Genomic DNA, 17,183 nt, shown 5'->3' on the forward strand with positions numbered 1-17,183 from the left:
GCATTTCAAATAATTGCTTTGACTAAAAAAAAAGTCGAAAACAATATTTTCGACTATGAATACAATCGAAACAAAACATTGCTCTCCTTTGACAGATTACAATTTGGCAGCCTGTTTGCAAATAAATTTGAGTGCATTTGAACAAAAATATGAAAAACATGTCAAAAATATACAACCTAATGTTTCCAGCGCTTTATCAGACACAAAGCAAACATTCATGATAAAATGTGTTTAAAATAAAATTGTTCGCAATGAAAATAAAAACATAAAAAATAAAAGAGCCTCTTGTTATTATAACTAACTAATTTTTGAGAATAAATCGCTATTCTCGCTACCTAAAACAACATTTTACAATCAAACTACTACTTATTACGGGGACTTAAAACATATTGTATTGGTAGGAATGGGTGGTGAGGAGCTTGGCCACCCCTGCTATAGCGGATATTGATTCGATTCGATTCTTTGTTCTAGAGAGGCTTTAAACTTTGCAGTTCATTCGCCACTAACAGATATTGCATCAGATTTTTCATTTATAACGAGAGACAGATTAACATCTATGAGCATGGATCAATTGGTACGAATAAACTACAAACATTGATATAAGTGGGAAGGTTTCCTCATATTTACCCAAATAACACAATCTCAAAACTAGTGAAAAAATCGAAAAAAAGGGGTACTTTTTGGGGCGCCAATTTCATCTTTTACCGGGGGCACTGTCTACCCTCGCTACGCCGCTGTCTCTAGTGAAAGCACGCTTTACGAAACTTCGTAGTTGCCAGTTTGTCAAATCGACGTTTTCAGTTTGCTGCCAGATACTCATATCATGTGTCGAGCTTGAATTGCTTAACCCTCCTGTACTCGCGTGCAAAATCATAACACGTATACTCGCGCACGGTGTCACAGACCGAAAATTGAACTTCTCTGTAATTTTGCCATTGTGTATTTTTCAGGCTTTATTGGCATTTATTTTGAGAAGAGGGTATAATTGAATGAAAAAACTCAAAAAAAAATGTTTTCTTTGTCTGTATTATGTTTTAATAGTCATCTAATTCAGCCTCCTCAAAATAGAGTATTTTTTGATACCCCAATACAAATAACGAAATACGAATTATTCACTGTTATTAATTAAAAATAAGCAAATGAATATAATTCATGGAAGTATAAAGAGCTATAAAATAACATAAAAACATATTAATCGATTGTGATTTCATTGGAGTGAGAATCATAGAACATAGCATAACTGCATGCTCGAAACAAACATATTTTTTTACATTTCATGCAGTTGTTGCGTGTTTTCGGGGCTTTTATCGAAGAGAAGGATGTATAACGACCTTCTAGATAATTACCAGATGATAAAGGTTCTGGAACATAAAGTTTGCATATTTCTAATATTCTTTGTCTCTGTTTCTTGGTAAACTAAAAATTAATGCCTTTTTTTTAGGTGGGGCATAAAAAGATGATATAAAAGGATTTCTAGGAACTTCCTTTTCTTTTTCTTGTTTTCTTGTCGATATTGTCCATTATAAAAAAATATCCCTGAAACTGTAACTGTTAAAAATTACCATAAGCTACCGATTAGTTTATAGTTCACTGTTTACAATTCTTTCACAAGTGTGTATATGTTTGACCATTATATTTAGCGAATAACTATACGAAAGTCAAACATTAATATTTAGCTTTTGAACGTATGAATCTAACGACGAATATATTGATGAATAGTTAATATATGGATCCGTTCCATATAAAGGGACTGAAATCAAATAAGAATAGTCCGGTGATGATCTTATGCATTATATTCAATAAATATTCCACGCCATTAACTTTAATTTATACATTTCATTCAACAATATTCCAGAATATGAAAAAAGGCACTTGTCCAAAAAAGTTACTCCTATACTCGCGTCGGTGTGTCAGACCGAAAGTGTTAAAGAAGTGGCACACGTCCCCTTTGTATCAACACATGCGATACGCTAAACGATGACGAACGACGAATAACGAAACTAGAGAGAATCACAAAGTCGTAGTGTTGATATTTTCTGAGAAATGAACGAATTATTGATTTCTCGGTCTGACAGGCCAATGCGCGAGTATAGGAGTGTTTAACAATTCCGACTTCTTCTTTAAACGAATTTAATCGTTCCCGTCATTCCCGATGAAATTGCACTCCAACATTCCCTTCTTCATTGTTGGCACAAGGCCGGGAGGTCTTTTACTTGTTTTACTTTTACCTTTCAGTAGTATGTGTAATCAACAGCAAGAAAAATTACCAGTGCATTGAGTCTGTTCACAACGTTACTCCGAAGAAAATAAATGCGGGTTATATCTGTGATATAACCGCAAGGTTAACGCAGGACTATCGTTGGCTTAGTAATCATTTGTTTGAAGTTGTGTTTAAATCGATTCTCAATAAAAGGATATTATGTTTTCCCTTGGAATTGTTTTGCGGTCTGTTCAAATGTATACGAAATAATATTCTTTCGCTTGTGTACGATATCGTTGTAGGGTACAGAAACGGCTGTCAAATGACAGAAGCTAACAGTATCCGGAAAGCATAAAGTTTGTGACGATTTTTCATGTCCGTTCATCACGGCAGCAAAAGAGAAACTGATAGAGGTTGACCAACCAACGCATCTTGTCTCATGCATCAGCCACAGATTAATCGAGACTGAAATAAAATTTCAAGAAGCTATTTATATTTATAACTAGCTAACCCGGCAAACTTCGTCCCGCCCATTTACTTGATTAATTCTCGAGTAATGCAGAAATTTGTGTTTTATTTGTATGGCAGCCACCCCTAAGAGAGGGGGGAGGGGTATCTATCCACCATAGAAACATTCATTGCACCCTAAAGTTTCCATATGCCTAATTTGGTTTAATTTGCTTGATTAATTCTCGGGTAATGCAAAAATTTGTGTTTCATTTGTACGGCAGCCCCCTCTAAGAGAGGGGGAAGGAGTATCTTAACACCATAGAAACATTTATTGCATCCTAAAACCTCCACATGCCAAATTTGGTTTCATTTGCTTGATTAATTCTCGAGTAATGCAGAAATTTGTGTTTCATTTGTATGGCAGCCCCCCCTTTGAGTGGGGGAAGGACTGTTTAACCATCATAGAAACATTTATTGCACCCTAAAACTTTCACATGCCAACTTTGGTTTCGTTTGCTTGGTTAATTTCCGAGTAATGCAGAAATTTGTGTTTCATTTGTATGGCAGCCCCCCCTTAGAGAGGGGGGAGGGGTCTCAAAATATCACGAAAACCTTCCCCGGCCCCAAAAACCCCTACATACCAATTTTCATGTCGATCGGTTCAGTAGTTTCCGAGTCTATAAGAATCAGACAGACAGACAGACATCACTCCATTTTTATATATATATAGATAGATTACTTAAATAGTTCGCTTTCGAAGAAGTTTTGAGCTATTGAAACATGTTTTTATGGTCTATAAATAAAAAAAAACATCACATCATTCACCTTCTTTCGAATAAAGTTATTTTCATACCACTTCGTTCATCCGGCAGAGCGATATTAACACCCAAAACCTTGTACTCCGAACGCAACCCTCTCGTTTTCAAGCCTTTAAACCTATATGGTGGTAATGAGCGGATCGCCCCTCCGCCCTCCCCTGCACTACGTCACTGCCGTACCTGATATGATATGTATCGGGTTTTTCAATAAGAGTGCTACAAAAGTTTTTTTTTAAATAAAACAAATACGGTTTTGGATATCAATGAAATTCTTTATTCATGTGAAAGTACATTTGATGCCATTATGTATGGAATTCGATTTCTTTTGCATGGCCACATGGTCCCACAGGAAATAGTCTAACGGCATCAAATCGCACGACCGAGGCGGCCAATTGACTGGGACATTTCGTGAGATAACACGCTCACCAAACTTGGTTTTCAATGAATCGATTGTTAAATTCGCTGTGTGGCTCGTGGCGCCCTCCTGTTGAAACCACATATTGTCCAAGTCCATATCAAGTCGGGCCAAACATATTCGGTTATCATTGAGCGGTAGCGTTTCCCATTCACAGTAATGTGCCGGTCTTGATCATCACGGAAGAAGTACGGTCCAATGACACCGTCGGACCATAAACCGCACCAAACCGTATTGTTTTCGGGATGCAATGGTGACTCATGGAGTACGTGTGGATTGGTGCCTGACCAATAACGCATATTTTACTTATTGACGAAGCCATTCAGCCAGAAATGAGCCTCATTGCTGAAGGTGATTTTTCGATGAAAATCCGGATCAATTCACGAACATATGACGTTTCTGGAGGTCACTGGAGGACGAAGGGAAGAATCTTCTGATGCGGAGAAATCCAATATTTCATTTGAAATTCCTTCCATTTTCTGGTTCTTAGAAAAAACATGGTTTCTCTCTAGTCACTATGGTCGTATGTAGGGGAAAAGGGGGGAATTTGGACCACCTAAGCAAATCGCCTAATATTTCCAAACCAATACGGTCTAAACAAAAAAATGTCACATTGTATACTAAGCTACACTTGTTTTCCCTCAATCAATAATGTTTAATCATTATGTCGAGCTTTAAACTATCAAATATATCATAAAATAAAAGAGATTTCTGGGCATTAGTGTGTGGGTTTCATCGAAAAAACATACTTATGTTTATGTAAAGTATTTTGGCATAATGTTACAATGAGTAACAGTATTCTGGGATCGATACCAGGTGTCCTGGCCAGATTCCAGACCAGAAAATTTGAATTGAGACCATCTCGAATTATGCATGGATTTTTTCACTGTTGTTCGAGCATTTTCAGACACTTTCGATGCTTGGTCAAAGAAAATCCGTTCTTGATAGCCTGCGTTGCTCTTTCAAGCTCCTCCTGCTTCCAACTTTGTCTGCCCATCCTCTTTTTGTAATTCAGCGGCATCTGGAATCAATCAGATCAAAGAAAAACCTCAAATTTGTAGGACCAATTCACCCCACAGAAACGTGTCCATGTTAACCCACACAGCATGCAAAAATTAAAATGCAATTAATTTCATTTATTGTTATCAAACTTGCAGTTTCGCTGCATAAAATTGTTCCTCTTCTGTAGGCGAACAGAACTTTACTGCACAATACACTGGAGTCGCTTTTTAACGCAGCTTTTTTTACGCGGTTTTTGGAATTTACGCGGTTTTTTTACGCGCATTTCGAAATTTACGCGGTTTTTTAACGCGGCTCGCATTACCCGCGTAAAAATTCAATATGCTAATTGATGTGACATTTCACGAAATAAGTTTTTATTGTATCACGCTGAGAATTAAAAGAAGATACAGATAGCACGATTGTAGCATGCAAAAAATTGAGGTAATCAATTGTTAGAGTATGGGTTGCATTTTAAACTACTAATTCACTGTTTGTTAGATTTTTACACGGATTTTGAAAATTACCCAATTTATTTTTACGCGGATTTTGGAATTTACGCGGTTTTTGTTTACGCGGCACGTATCCCCCGCGTAAAAAGCGACTCCAGTGTACACGAAAAGTTTGTTTAATCAGCGGGAAAAGACTTAAAACCACGATCGGAAAACTCACATTTTTTGACAATCAAAGTGCTTGCTGTGTTCATGCTACCACTTCCTTCCACCTGTCGAATTTTACCGAAGTTTGTTTACGTTAGTTACATACGGTTTAACGATAGAAGAAGATGATATTATAAAAAATGCAAGTTGAGCCGCACTTTTTGAGATATTGGGGTGGTCCAAATCACCCCGTGTTACCTTACTTGGTCCATTCTGAGTGTATACTATTATCAGTTTTCGCTGACCAGTCAACATGAATTTATGCTATAAACCTGGCTGTATGCAACATTGATGGCGATCTGATAAAAGTAGAATGCAGACTAAGAAACTATCCATTGTTTGCTACCATTAACTCATTTTCTCTGGTTTTGTTACTTAAAGTCTGCTTCATTTAATATTGGAACAAATTCTTTTGCTCATTGTGGCGCTCCTAGTGGACGGATTTGGAAACTTTTTTCACCCACGTGTCGGGAAATTCATTACCTTTCACCATGTATTTATGTCATAACACCAAACGATAGCATTTTGTAAACAACCGCCATGGAAGCCGAACGGAGAGATAAAATTGTGCACAGTTTTCTTGAAAATCCATTGTTGTCGGCATCTAAGCTAGCTAAACAGCTTAAAATGCCCAGAAATACCGTATGGCGTGTTATCAAGCAGTACAAGGAAACATTGACGACGGCTCGGAAGCCGCATTCGAAGCGTCGGAGTGGAACTGTCGACCGGAAACTGCGTGGGAAAGTCATCAAGGCCGTCAAGAGGAATCCCAATCTTTCAGACCGCGATTTGGCCAATAAGTTCCAGGCCGCTCACAGTACGGTGCGACGAATTCGTCTCCGGGAAGGAATAAGGTCATTCCGAGCCAGCAAACAGCCAAATCGGACGCTGAAGCAGAACAATGTGGCCAGAATCCGTGCTCGAAAGCTGTACGACCAAGTGCTGACCAAGTTCGACGGATGTATTCTGATGGACGATGAGACCTACGTGAAGGCGGACTTTGGGCAAATCCCAGGTCAAAAATTTTATTTGGCGACGGCTCGGAAGGATGTACCTGCAAAATTTAAGTTCGTGTTTGCGGATAAATTCGCCCGCAAGTACATGATTTGGCAGGGGATATGCAGTTGTGGACAGAAAACCAAAGTCTTTCTCACTGACAAGACAATGACATCAGAAGTCTACAAAAAAGAGTGCCTACAGAAACGGATTCTGCCGTTTATTCGTGCCCACGACCGTCCAGTAATGTTTTGGCCGGACCTCGCAAGCTGCCATTACAGCAAAACGGTTATGGAAATCGGCTCTGCAAATAAATGCAAACTGCGAGTACTTTTGTCCTCGCTTGCCTTTGTGCAGAGTGGAATATGTCTATCCTAACATGATCTTCTAAACTTAGGAACCTGGGAAAATCGTGCAGCAACTAGAAGCGAATGAACTTCCCAGTTTCAAGCAAATTCGAGATTCGAGAAGTATGTACACTTTTGGGATGTAAACTTCAGAGGGAAATGTAAAATAAAATAATCGTTTGATCATTTTTTTTTGTCTTTATTGGAAAGATTTTCAGCCTTAGGCTGGTTCATCAAACGTTTGATAATTCTTCCGTACATATATTTTGTTCTAGTCATCATACCAAACGTAAAAGGTCCGTCATTAAATTTATTTGTAACGAAGAACAATCAATCACAATAAATGAATTGACTTTACACGGCATTTGTTCATTTTTTTCACTCACAGAGCAAATATATTGAACTCAACTGAATTTGGAAACTGTTTCATTCAATCAAGAATTTAATCAATACAAACGAATGATTGCTAAGCTAGGGTAGTTCCACGTGAACCTTGTGGTTATATCATAGATATAACCCACTATTTTTTTTATGAAAGAGTAAAGAAAATGCTACATTTGTATGAAAAACAAATTATGAATTCGTTAATAAATGACTGAACTACACGCAATTGTTTGTGTTCCAATATTAAATGAAGCAGACTTTAGTCCAGTCCGACTGAACATCGACGAAATAATCTTCTCTTTTATTTTATTTTTATTTTTTTATAAATTTTTTGTTAGAAAATGCTACGTGCGGCCATTCTACGGGCGACTTGTAGCCAAAAATATTATTCATGGTGAAAAACATCCAATCCTGAAATAACCGCTTGAAAAACAGGACTTTTTGTTTTTTTTCATATTTTTAATAAAAATTCAAATAACAGTAAGACAGACTTGTATGGGTTACCATTTTTTTTTGTTATATCGAATAATACAAAAAGGCAAAAAAGCTCCGCCTCTCCCAGAAGATAGTCGAGACTAATTGAGACTGTGCTCAATTAGTATCTTCACACCAACAAAGTTTAAATGAATTCTGATAGGGTGCCACTGATCGAGTTGGCGCGAAATCGGTTCTGTGCAGAAAAGTTGCGGAAATAGTCCTCTTTTTTAAATAGGAAAAAAGAGGATAAAACAAAACAAAAATAAATAAATATCTAGCTCTCGTATTCTCGAATGATCATTGCGGATTGAATCTACTTCGAAATTTAAATACAGTAGGACCCCGATTATCCGCGGAATAGTCTGGCTAGTTCACCGCGAATAACGAAAATCGCGGATAACACTAAAAATGAGTTCCCAACACAAAAAACAGATATTTCGTCGCTTAGGGAAGCTCGAATAATCTACGAATTATTATTGCGCACCGGGAAAGCTTAGGTTATTCCAACGAAACGGGCGCCCGAAAGAGCTGGCTCATCCAAGACTCCAACCACACCCCAACTAAAACCGCTTCCGCGCAGCTACGCGAGGCTCTCCGACAGCACCAACCACGCGAAGCTGCGGTCGCCTAAGAACTTCGCCGCGCAAAGACAAATTTCTTCCACTTAAAGCTACCTCCCGTCGAACCGATTCGCTCAGTTTACCCAAGGAACTCGCCGAAGATCGTTCGTGTTCCGAGCCGACGGTTCGTCGCCTGTGTTTATCAGCAAACTTGCGCTCGGATGGGTTTACGCGGCGCGCGTGCTTTCCTACGCCTACCCACTACACACGGTTACTGGTTGGTTGGTGTGTGAGTGTCAAAAAGCCACAATGCAAAACGTTGCTTTCCTGCGAGGCGCAAGTGTTGGGTCTTGTTTTACGTGCAGGACATGTGCACAGATGAAAAGCTGATTTGACAAGTTTACTAGCGACATGTCAATTGGAACAATCGAATGGGCGGAAAAGTTCGAAAATTGCTTTTGGAAAAAATGTGGAATGTGTTATTATCTTTCTCACTCTGACACACTGTGGGTACCGTGGCGAAGCGTACGTGTGGTGGTGTTTTTGACCGTTTTCTGAGTGCTGGATGGTTTGTGTTGGTGAGGTCCCGGTTTGGGGTGAATCGAAAAAGTGACCCACGGCCGTCGGGGATGTTTGTGTGCGATCCAAAGTAAGAGATAGAATCGGATGGTTTATTTTGGTTTTGTTCAGTGAAGCTTACTTTTTTCACGAGGAAATGTGCAACCGTCACGATTGGTGGATATTTAACAATAAATACAGGCGATAAACTTGCGCTAGGATATCAGATGACTTCGAAGCTTTCTCTCCTCTTAAATCATTGGAGACCCGTAAAAGTGTGCAGTGTCGTCAGTGTGGAAGTGTGCTTGGCAGGAATTGTCTCATTCACCAATACAGAGCCAGCAAGTGCTACTGCTGGTATTGCAAAGTAATCGGTCGATAGAGAGAGCGCCACAGGTGTGTTTGTTTTCGTTCCCCTCCCCTCGGGGGTCGTCTTGGACACCGGAATTGAGCTGCCTGCTGTACCTGCACTGGTGATAATGACAAGACGATCATTTTTTTTTTGCTCCGTGTCATTGCAGTTGAAGAATGAAAAGCCCCCCGGCTGAGGAAGGTAGCACCGCAACAGAAGCAGCGGCAGTGACCACCGTTGGATCGATTTGAGAAAGTGACAAAGAAAATTACCTCAGGAATGCTCGATGGTGATGAAAACTGTTCGCGCGTGATACCGCTGCTGCTATCAGTTCCTTCGCGGTTGTTTGTATGTGTGAGAGAGCAACACGTAGGGTCGAACTTGATTGTTTTTCTCTATTGAATTCCGATAAGAGGTTAAAGGCGAGATGAATGAATGAATCATCTGCATGATTTGGTGAGTATATTTCAGTTTGTTTTGATTATTCCATGGAACATTATTCTCGAAGGTTACTCGTGATTCTACATTCTATTGCTTCTTTATCGCGTGACTTTCTCTTCTGGGCATGAAATCAAGTTGAGAATCTATTTATTGAAATGCTCCAACGTTCAGTTGGTTTCATATAAGAACATGCTCCAGCCATGTGATGCCATATTCACAACTATTTAGCGTAAAGATGGTTGAATTAATGCCAACAATTTCCGCTGTTATAGTTCGCCAGGGAGATAAAACAATGGTTCATGTCAAATAAGATGTCTTTCACACATTTTAAACATCGCTTGTTTGTTCCATCATGATATTTGAGGTTTTGTTGCCTATAATGAATAATACGAGAGAATATGTTTTATAATTACGTTGTTTTATCTTCTATATATATAAAAATCTCGTGTCACGGTGTTTGTTACCGAACTCCTCCGAAACGGCTCGACCGATTTTGATGAAATTATACTCAAAATACTTGGAAGGTATGAGAATAGGTTGTAAACTATATATGATACCGGTAGGATACCGATAACCATATATTGATTACCGAATAGGGTGGCTCTATGCCGAAAAAAAGATCTGGATATTTTTTTCAAAAATTTGACTTCATACCATACATATAACCTTAAATTTTGACCCCGATTCCCTATTTTTAATTGCGATTTTATTATTTTTGTGTTTCAACAGAACGAATTTATTTAAGTTGTTCAATGACTGATGGCATAACGCCCGCTTCATTGAACATCCATCTATAAATACACAAGTAACATCAATTCATCTAAAGCAGCGATCATCTCCGACGAGCTGGAAGCCTTTTTGAATGAACACAATGAGTTATCGAAATTCTTCAAATCACATTTGCTCGGATTACAAAATGACAATCACGCTATTGTCATCAACCCTGATAAAACATCAGCTGGAGAGCACGTGTGTAGATCCAAAGCACAAGCGCTGCTGGATTCATGATAGCACGGTGACACGAGAAATTTAATGCGAAGAAAAAACAATAATCTAGAATTCATCGTTGACACACACCGTTCGTACGACCCTCGCTATGTTCTTCTTCAATGGCACTAACGTTCCCAAGGTTTGCCTTCTCAACGTAGTACTACTTGCGTCATTTTTATTAGTAAATAGTTGAGATTTCTATGACGAACAATACGCCTTGAATGTATTCTGCGGTGGCAAGCTCAAGAATACGCGTGACTACAGTGCAAGTCAAAAGGGTTTCTTTAACGAAAAAACTCTTGCATAAACATTAGACCAACGAGACCCCGTCACAGATACTTAATTCATTATGAATTTTCTCATTTTGATTTAATATTTATGAACATGCGACGAAACGACGAAGGATTTTTATGTTTATCATATGGTGATTTGACATGGTCAAGAAACGCCAATTCAAGATATCGTAAGCTGTGCCAACAATTTATGGTCGACATATACGCGAAGGTAGAGATTGAACGACTGCACTTCTTACTACACAATCAACAAAAGCGGTGCGAGGAATAATACATTCACTTGCGAGACACTATCATGAGCAACGCCGACACAGCTTTAGTTATAGCATTGTCATGACATTGCGCGTGTGTTCAAACACAAAATGAAGTTCGATCGTATTCGTCCCCACATATTGTTGGTTGTATTCTGTTGAATGGAAAAAGCGCAATTTTGCATTCTGTTCAAGCTCAAGTCCAATCGAGTTGAGCAAATGTGACAACCTTGCCACGCAATCCGACGTAAACAACATTGGTCTCCATGTTCCATTTCTATGAAGCAAAAATAGTAATGGTTTTTCGGGTGGAATAAATACGCAAAATTTAGCATTCAAACACATTCAAAACAAATTTAGCATCCAAACGAAATCGAATAATAATTTTCGTTCAAATTTCAACAATTTAGAATTATTTCCGGAATTATGCCGATCAGATAGAGAGTAAATTGAACCACAAATACAGATGACTTATTTTGACCATTGTTTCGCGACAAGGCGAACGAATTTAAGAGTGTAAAAGTCAATTTCGATCGAATTGTAAAATCCGATCACTCATATGCATATATGAATATTGAGTTCTACAAATCGGTGAAGAGTAATAAAAACATCCATGAATAAAGGAAGCAATATGGCCGTGTTTCAAACTTAGATTAACGATGTTAATACTCCTCGATTGAATGACAACGATAAAATAACGCGATTCCAAACAGGCCGATTAATCAGCTCCATTGAAGTTAGCTGGCGTATCGCTGTTTTCCAATTTATGAACGAGACCAAGCTGTTATAAACTAAGCCATGTTAAAAATCACATGCACGTATTTTCTAACAAGATTTGATTATATTGATATTGATATTGATTTTTTATATTTCATTTTTTCTACTTTACGACAAACTTATATTACTTTTTTCAGTTGACGTTTAACTTTTAAGAGATCAAACATGTCAGTTACGTTAATGAAATACACCAAGAAACATCATATAACATTTCGTTCAAATCATTTAATTGGTTTTTTTTATCGGTCACATTCGATTTATTTTAATTTATTTTTTTTTATATTATTCAAACACACTTACAATACATTAGTGTGTTTTATTCAACACCCAAAATATTCACTAGAAATAATTTATTTGGCAGAACAACGTTTGCCTGGTCAGCTAGTTTCCGTATAAAAATACAATTCTCGCGTAGCTTTTGAGGAGGACCTATCTGCTTTGATCGATTTTCTTTATTGACTTTCTCTTTCGATAATCACGGCTTTGCATACAGATTTTGGGCCAGTTTTGCCACATAGTTTGATAAACCCTTCTACACTTCTGATCCTCAAACACATCAAGAAATTGATTTACCGCTGAGTTATGACGAAAGAGTATGTCGATGAAGAGAATCGATCAATTTAGATAGGTACTTTTCAAAAGTTGCGCGAGAGTTCACGCTTAGCTCTGCAATAGGGCCTATCTGTTTTGATCGATTCTTTTCATTAGCTTGTTCTTTAGATAATGACTGCCTTGTAGATGGATTTTGCGGTATTTTTGTCAGATAGTTTGATAAACGCGGTTCTCTCCTAGAATCCAAATCGTCGAACACACCCGGAAATGCTTTTACCGCTGAGTTATTGGTATTGAAAAGTGCGCGAATTCCTCGAATATTCGTGTCTGTCTGTCAACGTTGTTCTTCTCTTTCTTCCGTTCATCTAGAAATATACAGAACATAAATTTAATATAACCAAATTGTTAAATGGAATGTATAATGGGCCCTATTATAGAAATCGAGGCGATAAGAATTTTGCTCGCTAGCTCTATTTTACTATTATAGAGCAAGTCGATAGCATCGAGTGAGTTATAGCTATCGGTGCAGCTTTCAGAATTTTTCGAGTTGTTTGGCTTGCTTGCCGTATACCTTCAGAGAATTATTATTAGAATTATTATTTTGTTTTAGTTTGCGTCCCTGATATTTTCCTGTGAGAAACATTTCAGAAACGCCTAAATATATGCAATTGCAACATATGAATTCGAGCTCGGTACGAGATTATATCGATTTAAAAAAAACGAGATTTTGCTCGGTGTGATAGCGATAGTGATTGTATCGAATCCTCGATTCGATTTATATAATAGGGCCCAATGTGTGAAACCCTAGACTGTCCTGAGTCATAACATCAAGCTCCATTGATTGCACACTTCCAACATTTATTCCATGGACTTGTTGTAGAGTAGCATCGTCAGCTTTAGGTCCATCCTCCTTCTCAATCCAATAAACCTCAGGGCTATGGGATGTCCATGCCTTTCAGTTACATAGTCATTGTTGTTTGTTTTCATCAGCGACTCAGGATAGAGAATCTTGTGGATCTTTTCAAACTCCACGTCGTCGCCTGGACAGCATTCCGGGTATGCCCTGTACGTCTACAATTCTTCGCAGCCGTCGTCGGTCGATCGTATCCTAAGCAACCCCGAAATCGACGAAGATATTCAACGCAGAAACTTAACAGGTCATCGAACAACCGAGCACCAAACCATCTTTAGAATTATCAACCAGTCTTGCTAGAGGTCTCCATCGTATCACTATTTATGGAGACCGTATGTGCTGTGTCATTAATGAACATCATAAAATGAACATTCAATCGTCAGTTGAACTTAAAATGTCAGAAAATAGAGCTATGGAAATCCTATGGTCGCATTCACATACGCCATCAACGACAACTTCGACGTCGGCAAAATAAGTTCAAGAGAATAGTTGACGGAACGGTGATGGTGACGTTGTATGTGTATTGCATTCTATTAATTTGATGGTCATCGTTATGTAATCAAACAGTGTTCATGGAGAACGCTCACCGCTTACAACGTTCATTCAAGACATTTGTAATCGATTGAGAGGAGTTTCACAATTGGTTTGATATGAGTAATTCATGTAAGTACCAGTCATCGCCACTGGATGCGTATGCACCCAAATTAGCGTTGACAGAAAACATATCATCTTCGGTAGAAAAAAAAGCTTTTTCGTGTGCTGAAGGGTGAAATTAACATATAAAATCACCTTTCTAAAAATTTAAAATGTTTGTATGCATGGGAGCAGACTTATTTTTCTCTCAGATTGAACGTCAGCTTGGGATTGTACCAAAAAAATTCCAAACGATGACAAACGGGGATCGAGAACCAAGGTCTGTTTGAATGCAAGGCTGTTTTATGCTATCCACCTAGCTACACACAAAATTAATTTTTAGTACATGTTTTGCCATCCTGATTTATAACATTAAATGAGCTAAAGAATAATAAAACATGTGCTACCCTCCCATAGTAGTACAGTACTGCTTGTCCATTTCTTCTCCATAGTCGTTATACGTTCTCACATGTATTTTCATGACGGACAAGGTGAGTCAATGCATATTAAGAATTATTCTACACAGTGGCGTCGACTGAGGGGGAGATAGCGGTACGCCCCCGGGTGCAGAATTAACTGAATTTATATGAATAAATTAAATAAACATGATTGAATCCTTTTCTGGCAAAAAGATCGGGGGTGCAAATCGATTCTTCCGCCCCGGGTGCGAAAGCTTCACTCGTTCTACATTTGTCGATGTTAAGCACTTATCAGAATCGAAAAAGAGGAGAGTGGAAGATGGCACATTATGCCCAGAGTTTTGACGAGATCTTAGTTTAATAGGTTTAACGATAAAAGAGATTTTATTAGAAAGGTTGTTGTATAACCATATCGTGTTCAATACACGTTTCTATCATGTAGGATATGATATCGAGTACGTTGGTAATGTCGAATTTTGACATAGGACTATGTCTTTGATTTCTATATAAGGGGGTCACTCTACGAAAAATGTAACGATTTATTATGAGTTTTCAAACGCATATTACTCAAAATGATTATTGCGACATATGTTGTGTTATATATCATTAGACAGGAAATTTATCCAGAATTTTTTTTTGCTTGAAACATGAACAGTGAATATTGTAAAAAACAAGAAGCGGGTTATATCCGTGATATGACCGCAAGGTAGACGTAGGACTACCGTTGGCTCGGTAATCATTCATTTGAAATTGCATCTGAATCAATTCTTAATGAATGAATGAATAAATATTTTGAAATATTTCTGAAAGTTTTTCTTGTTAGTGCTTGGGTGGATAAATATAGGTATGGAATTGCTATTAACATAAAATTCAACTATTTGAAACTTGTTGGTGGTCCCGAAACAAACCGATGGAATTAGAGTGTAAAAACTACTGAAGATGTTTGATACATGTTTCATTCTTATTTTCGTGAGAATAACACGATATTTTTCATGATCACTCCATGCGCAGAATAGAAACTGAGGGCGCCACTTCACGGTGAAAACGAAATAAAGTCTATATAACCTTGCATAAAACTCATTTCGTTTTTATCTTGATGTGGCAATTTTTCATGACTGTTCAAATGCGAAAGCAGAACAGTAACTGATAACTGATTGCATCAAGGGAACACCAAGTCGAATAAATGGGTGCGAATATTCCTTCGCTCGGACGCATTCACACGCAAACAATTTTTCATGACTGTTTCATGAGTAAAGGTACTAACGACTTGCATGGGAAACCATACCAAACACCAATGCAAGCGAGCAAAACAAATCACAGCTTGCATGTATTCGCTATGACGGCTTCTCCAGGTGCCTAGATTTTGCGTCCGTGTTCGGGAACACATTGCGATCACCAATCATCATCAATGAGCTAGATTGTTATGATTTCAATAGTTTGCTTTCAAAGCAGTTTGTAAGCTATTGAAACGAGTTTGTAAGCTATTGAGTGACAATCATATAACTCTTTGACACTTTATCTTTCGGATGAAGTGATTATTATACCACTTTATTCAGCTGGTAAAGAGGTATTAACGTTCCTAACCTTTCACTCCAGCGTTACTTTCTCGTTTTCGAAACATTGAACTTACACCCCGGTACAGAAATGAAAGACGTAGTCATACGTCAAAAAGTTGACAATTTGACGATTTGATTGGGTATGTTTTCTTTCGATTGCACTATAAACTCGCCTCTCCCCGACGCAACTAGCAATCGTTTTGCCTGAATTCAGGCGTTAGCTCATAATGTGAGTTGATGCGTAAAATGAATGATTCTCCATTTACCGATAATTGGCATTAATTTTATATTATATTGTATGTTGTCCAATAAATTTGTGTTCAATTCATGTTTTCATCGTGTAGGTCTCACTACTAACAATTTGTGTAATTGTGGTCCAGGATGTCATAATATCGATTGATGTTGTTTGGTTATGCAATAAATGAATTCAAATGGCTGCTGATTTGGAAGATCGAAAGGGTATACCCACGTAAATCAGATTATGATAGCTTGAGTATCGCGATCTTACAGGGCTATAAAGCTATTACAAACAATGTTCCGGACAACGTGGTAACGAAGGAGATAATGCTATTTTTATCTATAATATATTTTGTAGTTATAGATTGATTTGACTCATGCTTATATTTATGTAGGTCTTAACTATTTAGACTTGGGTTTAAAAATGATACATGATTACTCTTTCCCTTCTTCTGCATGATTGAATAAACAGATTAAAGGGTAGTAATGGCTTTAATGGTATTTTTGTGTACATTTTTGAACAGAATGCGGTACCGAATTCTACCACGTTATGTCATCTGACCTGTTTGAAAGATACAAGTACATACAGAAAACGGTTTTTCCAGAGCATCCATTTGATGTATCAAAAGAGAAGAAAATACAGATTTTGAACAATGAAAAACTGTCTGTCAATTGAGAGATTCGAAAGGATACACTCAGGCATAAATAAGTAGTACCCGTTGGGATCAATTCACTCGAAACCCACACAAATTTTCCAAGGTCATAAAATATCTAATCTGCATCACCTGGTGATAAAATTATTACGACAAAATTTCAGACAAATATAATAACACCGAGGCAAGTTAGCTATTTAAACTTAAGTTAAGAATGCCCTGCGTAGTAGTAACATCCATACATCTCACGCTA

The 17,183-nt window shown here is 37.9% G+C and overlaps 1 protein-coding gene across 5 annotated transcripts in view; it reads left to right on the forward strand.

Annotated features, from left to right (window-relative positions):
• The first annotated feature begins 8,461 nt into the window (after nt 1-8,461).
• LOC129773633 (tetratricopeptide repeat protein 28) overlaps nt 8,462-17,183 on the forward strand; it is a 472,791-nt gene continuing 464,069 nt past the window's right edge. For 4 of the 5 annotated variants that reach the window (XM_055777276.1, XM_055777274.1, XM_055777277.1 and 1 more), the window contains exon 1: nt 8,462-9,671. The gene's annotated coding sequence lies outside the window, so the exon portion shown is untranslated. The remainder of the gene's footprint in view (nt 9,672-17,183) is intronic. The other variant, XM_055777275.1, reaches the window with a different exon arrangement.

Source organism: Toxorhynchites rutilus, chromosome 3, assembly GCF_029784135.1.
Source record: "Toxorhynchites rutilus septentrionalis strain SRP chromosome 3, ASM2978413v1, whole genome shotgun sequence".
NCBI lineage: Eukaryota > Metazoa > Arthropoda > Insecta > Diptera > Culicidae > Toxorhynchites > Toxorhynchites rutilus.